Source organism: Felis catus, chromosome B1 (genome assembly GCF_018350175.1).
Source record: "Felis catus isolate Fca126 chromosome B1, F.catus_Fca126_mat1.0, whole genome shotgun sequence".
In the NCBI taxonomy this organism is placed as follows: Eukaryota; Metazoa; Chordata; class Mammalia; order Carnivora; family Felidae; genus Felis; species Felis catus.
This window is the reverse complement of record NC_058371.1, coordinates 147938887-147946789: the sequence shown is the minus strand read 5'-3', so window position 1 is coordinate 147946789 and position 7903 is coordinate 147938887.

The following is a 7903-nucleotide window of genomic DNA, read 5'->3' as shown; positions in this document are numbered from 1 at the left end:
AGACTTGAAACCATAAAACTCCTAGAAAAAAACATAGCCAGTAATTTCTTTGACGTCGGTCATTGAAACATTATTTTAGATATATCTCCTAAAGCAAGAGGAACAAGGAATGCCTGGGTGGCTCAGTTGGTTAGGCATTCGACTTGGGCTCATGTCATGATCTCACAGTTTATGAGTTTGAGCCCCACATCAGGCTCTCTTCTGTTGGCCTAGAGCCTACTTCAGATCCTATGTCCCTGTCTCTCTGTCCTTCCCATGCTCATGTTCTCTCTCAAAAATAAAATTAAAATTTTTGTAAAAGAAAACAAGAGAAACAAAAGCAAAAATAAACTGTTGAGATTACATCAAAATCAAAAGCTTTTGCACAGTGAAGGAAACCATCAACAAAACTCAAAGGCAACGTACTGAATGGGAGAAGATATTTACAAATGACATATCCAATAAAGCATTAGTATCCAAAATATATAAAGAGCTTATAAAGCTCTGGGGCACCTGGGTTAAGCATCTGGCTCTTGATTTCGGCTCATGTCATGCATGATCTTGCAGTTCGTGAGATCGAGCCCTGAGTCAGGCTCTGTGCTGACAATGCAGAGCCTGCTTGGGGTTCTTTCCCTCCCTCTCTCTCTTACCCTTCCCTGATCATGCACTCTCTCTCTCAATATAAATAAATACATTTTAAAAGAAAGAACTTATACAGCCCAACACCAAAGATAATCTGATTAAAAATGGGGAGAGGACCCAAATAGATATTTTTCCTAAAAAGACATAACAAATGGCAAACATACCTATGAAAAGATGCTCAACATCATTCATTATTAGGGAAATGCAAATTAAAACCACAATGAAAAATTATTTTACACATGTCAGACTAGAATAAAAAAGACAAGAAACAACAACTGTTGGTGAGGTTGTGGAGAAAAAGAAGCACTTATGCCCTGTTGGTGGGAATGTAAATTGCTGCAACCACTATGGAAAACAGTAGGAAGATTCCTCAAAAAATTAAAACTAGGAATACCATATGATCTAGTAATTCCACTAATGGGTATTTATCCAAAGAAGACAAACACTAATTTGAAAAGATATATACACCCCTATGTGTATTGCAGCATTATACCAAAGCTAAGATATGAAAGCAACCCAAGTGTCCATCAATAAATGAATAGATAAGGAAAATGTGGTGTATATATACAATGCAATATTAGTCATAAAAAAATAACGAGAATTTGCCATTTGTGCGTGGACCTGGAGGGTATTATGCTGAGTGAAATAAGTCAGACAGAGATAGGCAAATGCTACATGATTTCCTTATATGTGGAATCTAAAAAACAAAACAAACAAACAAACACATGCAGAGAAAAAACTGATGGTTGCCAAAGGGGACAGGAGTGGGAAGGTGGGCAGAATGGGTGGAGAGGAGTGGGAGATACAGGCTTCCACTTATGGAATGAATAAGTCATGGAAATAGAAAGTACACTATAGGGAATATAGTCAATGGTATTGTTAAAGTGTTGTAGGATGACAGATGGTAGGTAGTTACCCTTGTGGTGAGCATAGCATAACGAACTAACTTGCCAAATCACTGTGTTGTACACCCGAAACCAACGTAACATTGTGTGTCAATATACTTCAGTTTAAAGTTTTTTTTAATTATCAGCCCTGATTGTATGAAGAAATGGGCTAAATCAACAATGGAGACAACTAAATTATACATTGTGAATTTAAATGAGGGAATTAAACATAGTAGTAAAGTTTATCTTATTTTAATAGAATCTATCATTACAGCTTCTTTTTAAATTACAATTCTGATTGGAAATTTTCTACTTAAAAATCCCCCATGATTCCCTACTGTTCATGAGATCAAGCTCAAATCATTACCCAGCCAACAAAATTGGACTTGGTCTGGTTCCAACCCGATCAGAATAGCCTCAATTTCTACTGATCTGTTCCATGCACTTGCATTCCAGCTGCATAGAACTTTAAACTGTTTTCCGAACAGACTGTGTTATGAATTTTCTTTTTTTCACATTATGAAAAGAAAACATGACCACATCAGAAAATGCTGAAAAGAAAAAAACTGAAGCCATTTCCATAATCTCGGCACAGTTTACAAAGTAGTGTTTTACTTTGAAAACAAAGAAATGGAGCCACAAGCCAAGGGATGTAGGCAGCTTCTAGATTCTCCCCCAGGGCTCCAGATGGAACACAGCCCTGATGATATCTCGGTTGTAGCCCAGTGAAACTCATTCTGACCTCTACACTGTAATATAATAGATTTGTGTTTTTTTAAGCCATGAAGTTTGTTACAGTAGCAATAATAAAATAATACAATACCTTACAAAATTTAAGACACAGCAGAAGAGCATAATATATGCCTATTTTAAAATTTATTTTAGCACTAAAATCCAATGAATATATTTGGCTCAATATTTTTTGAGAAAGTATATTTGGGAAGTTTCACATTGCTATTGAAATTTTACAGGTAGGATTTTATGATAACCTTGGACTACAAGTTAAAATAAGGATTGGGACGCCTGGGTGGCTCAGTGGGTTGAGCATCTGACTTCAGCTCAGGTCATGATCTCATGGTTTGTGGGTTTGAGCGCCACATCAGGCTCTGTGCTGACAGCTCAGAACCTGGAGCCTATTTCAAATTCTGTGTCTCCCTCTCTCTCTCTTTATCCTTCCCCCACTTGCTCTCTGTGTGTGTGTCTCTCTCTCAAAAATAAATAAACATTAAAAAAAATAAGGATTGATTGTATAATGAAGCTGCACAATAAGAGATGTGATATCGATGAGGGTAGGAACCACATTGATTTTGTTCACTACTGATATTTATTATTTATAGTATTGGGCATATGACAAGTACTCAGTAAATTTTCATGGAATGAACTGAATGAGTGAAATCAGATTCTTAAACATTCTTCTGAGAGAAACTACATGAATACTCATGCACAGTTAATTACTGTGCTGTTTTGATTAGTACACATACTAAAAGTGGGCTTTTCTCTACTGCCAATGATGTAGGCAAATTCAAAATCTCTGGTCTTTTTTTTTCAATGTTTACTTATTTTTAAGAGAGAGAAAGAGAGAGAAAGCATGATCAGGGGAGAGGCAGAGAGAGGGGGGATAGAGGATCTGAAGCAGGCTCTGCATGGATAGCAGTGAGCCCAATGTGGGGCTTGAACTCATGAACTGTGAGATCATGTCCTGAGCTGAAGTCGGAAGCTCAACCTACTGAGCCTCCCAGGCACCTGGTGTGTGTGTGTGTGTGTGTGTGTGTGTGTGTGTGTGTGCATGCGCGCGTGTGCACGTGTGTGATACATACATATATATAAGAATACATGATAAAAAGAAAAGAAGTTGTAGTAAAGAAATATTCATTGATAAAAGAATCAACCCTTCAAAGGGCATTTACTAACAAACGTTTTAGAGCTCAGCAGTTTTTCTGACGCTGTGAGCTCTGCTTCTTTGGCCAGGTATATCCATTTATCATTTCAGCTACTTAACAATGCTGAAACAGTTTACAGCAGAGACATTCGGTGGTAGGTTCACTGAGTGGGCCAGTGTCTCTTTCCTTCAGGTGGATGAGCTCAAGTGATTAAAAAAAAGATTATGTGTTCCAGATTATTGCCACTCCAATGCCCCATTGACTATTTGGAGAACCTTGTTTTCAGGTCAATTGCATGAGTTAACTCAAATAAGGCTATTTGACAAGGGGCACTTTTCTGGGACTTTTATTAAATAGAATATGATGGCGAATCAATAAGTAAACAAACAAACAAAGGCCTTCCAATAAAAGATGTTACAGAATCAACAGATGGTCATCTATTTCCTCCTAATTTTAGACCCAACACCCACTTTACTTACCTGGTTTCTAGCATAGATAAGAAATATTGAATTAGCAGCAGCAAAATGGTACTGCATGCTTAGAAGAAAATAGCATGAAAAGAAGCTGTAAGAAGCCAGCCTCTAGGAGCCAGCAGGAGATTATAGTAAAATTACCACTGTAGCATAATGATTTGGGAAACTGATTCCATTTCAGTACATCTGGTTCAAATATCAGCTTTACTATTTACTAACTGGTAATCTCAGTTTCCCCATCCACACAAGGAAGATAATAACATGGTTACCACATAGTGAAAAGGATCAAATTACATACAGCAAGTAAAAAAAGTGTTTGGATATAGTAAGTGCTAAATAAATTTCATATGTTTTTCTTTTATTGACTTTATCATTATTGCCACTTGTAAATCACATGTAATCTTAGGAAAGTTACTCAATCTCTCTGGAACTCACCCTGGCTTACCACACATGGTTGTAACAAAAATCAACCAAGAAAATATATGTATAGGGGCACCTGGCTGGCTCAGTCAGCAAAGCATTCGACTTTTTTCTTTTTCTTTCTTTCTTTCTTTCTTTCTTTCTTTCTTTCTTTTCTTTTTTTTTTGAGAGAAAGAGAGAGAGCACATGAGCAGGGAAGGGGCAGACAGAGAATCTTGTAAGGGGCAGACAGAGAATCTTGTGAGGTTTTTTTTTTTAATTTTTCTTAAGTTTATTTATTAAGTTTATTTTGAGAGAGAGCGTGCAAGCAAGGTAAAGGCAGAGAGAAGAGAGAGAAGATCCCAAGCAGGCTCCATGCTGTCAGCACAGAGCCCAACCCGGGGTTTGAATTCACGAACCATGAGATCATGACCTGAGCTGAAGGCAGACACTTAACGGACTGACCCACCCAGGTGCCCCTGAGGTAGAGAGAATCTTAAGCAGGCTCCATGCACAGTGTGGAGCCTGACTTGGGGATTCCATCTCAAGACCTTGAGATCATAACCTGAGCCTAAATCAAGAGTCAGAGGCTTAACCTGCTGAGCCATACAGGCACCCTTCTTTTTTTGTTTGTTTGGTTTTTTTTTTTCAGCATGCAACTCTTGATCTTGGAGTTGTGAGTTTGAGCCCCCTGTTGGGGGCATAGAGATTACTTAAAAAGATAAAAATTAAAAATTAAAAAAGATAACATGTGGAAGCTATTTTTAAGCTATCAAATATTAAATATATTTTTAAAGGAACAAATCATCCTATAGCCTTTTGTAACACCAAAGAGCTGTAGTCAAATAGACCACAAAATTGTGGTCATAATGATCTTGAATCATCAAAAATGCATTCAATTTCATTCATTTAGCCAACTAATATTTATTAAGGAACCTCAAAATGCTGTATGCTGGACCAGGCTTCATTGGGCAGGTCCTCTCTAGGACTTCTTCGTCTGATACAAAATAGTTCAAACACTTCAAATGTAATATGATAAATATTGTAATAGATCACAGAAGTAAGCTAAAAAGTACTATGAAGGGATAATTCAGAGAAATTATGGTTGAATTAAGTGGGAATTAAAAGCTCAGAAAGCACTTACCTCTCTGGGGAAGAAAGCATTCTCAGTGGTTATGGAGGGGTGAAAAGGCATGGCATGTTTAGGAAATTATGGAAAATCCAGGTGTGTCCTGGGGATAAGGTGGATGAGAGAGAAGCCTACAAAAAAAAAATGAGGCCTTGTGTGACTTGCTAATTAGGTTTAACTAATATCTGGAGTCAGAGTTTTTGTTACAAGAAACAGGAGAAAAAGAACATCGTGATGCACATTGTGGGGCTCACAAAGTCAGCAGGAGGCTGAAGATAAGATTTGGAAAACAGAAGAAAGCCAGGGAGCTCCCGCTATGGTCGAGAACACACATTACACTAGCTGTTTTTTAGAATAGACTGGCAGGAGTCCCCTTCACCAGTGCAGCGTGCTCCTGCAGGTTCCCTGACACCCAAGGTGTCCCTTGGCTTCACCTCCAGAGTCAATGCCCTGGTTAGGAGGATGCAAATTCTTCCCCTTTCAGTTTCCATAGTAAAAGGTGGGGCATGGAGTCCTATCAAAACCATACACAATAGCAGATTCTCCCAAAATAGGAAAAGGGACCTGAATAATTGACAAGAACAAAAAGCAACCCACAAAAACAATTTCGATAGGGGGCAACACCACCAATAACCAAAAAACCATACAAGATTTTAAATAGTGACAAGATCAGATTCATTTGTTCAATAGAAGATGGCTATAAAATGACTTAAATGATGCACAAGTGGACACATTGAAAAATAATTTCTCTTCTTCTGATCCCCAGGTTGATGTTTGCTCTCCCCAGTGACATTTTCCATTTTCTTGCATAATCATATATATGTGGATAGGATATTGCCTTTTATATGTTAATTTTAACTAATGAATTCTTTTATAGTTTATAATAGTTTTTTAGTTGATTCTCTTTGGCTGATCAATTTTCCTGGTGTGGTAGCAGAATAATGACCCCCTCCCCCCACAACAGGTGCCCAAATCCTAATCCCTGGAACCTACAACTCTTGATAAAGATTCTCTCCTTGATCAAATTTTAATCAGGCTCCCTAGAGCCATCTTTTGAACTAGGTCTTGACCTTTGTGCTTCCATGTTTGTCTTTGCATTGCCCAGTTTTAGCAAGAATCCTGCTAAGACAACTTAGCTAGGAACCCCACCCTTGATATCTAATCACTCCAGGTACCTGATCAAATTCCTCATCCTCCACCAACTGATAGCTGATCACCCTGGCCTGCCTTTAGTAACTAACAATCCTGTCAAGTTGGTTTAGCCAGAAATCTCGTTTACCCTTGATGTTTCCCCTTAGTAATTTTCCATCCACTGACCCTCGTCCTGTTCTTTGGTTGTAAATCCCCACTTGTCCATGTATTCAGAGTTAAGCCCAGTTCTATACCATATTATTTTCCTCTATTGCAATAGTCTTGAATAAAATCTGATTTTATCACTTTAACACAGCTATGGTGCTTTTTTTTAAAATTTTTTAATGTTTATTCATTTTTGAGATGAGAGACAGACAGACAGACAGACAGACAGACAGACAAGAGCACAAGTGGGGTTGGGGCAGAGGGAGAGAGGGAGACAGAATCCAAAGCAAACTCCAGGCCCTGAGCTATCATCACAGAGCCCAACAGAGGGCTCAAACCCATGAACCGGGAGATCATGACCTGATCCGAAGTCAGAGGCTTAACTGACTGAGCCACCCTGGCACCCCAGCTCCAATGTTTCTTTGACACTATGTTGTTACCCTGTATGGCAAAAGGATTTCCAGATTATACTACATTAAGGATCCTGAGATGGGGAGATTATCCTGGGTTATCTGGGTAGATTCAATATAATCATAAAGACCCTTAAAAGATGGGAGAAAGAGGCAGAAAAGTTAGACAATGAGATATAATGATAGAAGCAACTGTTGGATTGGTAACAGGCTACAAACCAAGGATTCTGTGCAAACTCTGGAAGCTGGACAAAGCCAATAATTGGACTCTTCCCTAGATTCTCCAAAAGGAATATCCCTGATGCTACCTTGATTTCAGCCCAGTGAAACCCCTTTTGGACTTCTGATCTCCAGAAACGTAAGATCATAAATTTGTGGTAATTTGTTTTATAAATTGTTTTAATTTCTTTATAAAACAATAAAGAAATTAATAACATGGTCTTTTAAATAACTCCCCCTTTTTTTAAAGAAATGATAGACTACTACATTATTTTTCTGTACCTTTGCTTTTTTCTCTCTTACTAATACATCTGAAAGACCATTTCTTTTTCTTTTTTTTTCTTTTTTACTTTTTTTCTTTTAGGTAATCTCTGTGCCCAACGTGGGGCGTCAATTCACGACTCTGAGATCAAGGGTACCATGCTTTACTAAGTCAAGGAGATGCCCCTGAAAGATCATTTAAAATCAGTTAAAATAGATCTGCCACTTTTATCTAACAGCTGCAGAATATTCTCTTTACGTTTATTTCTCTGATTTTTAAAAGTTGTGTTGTGATCTTTTTCTTATTCAATTACAAGAACTGTTTATA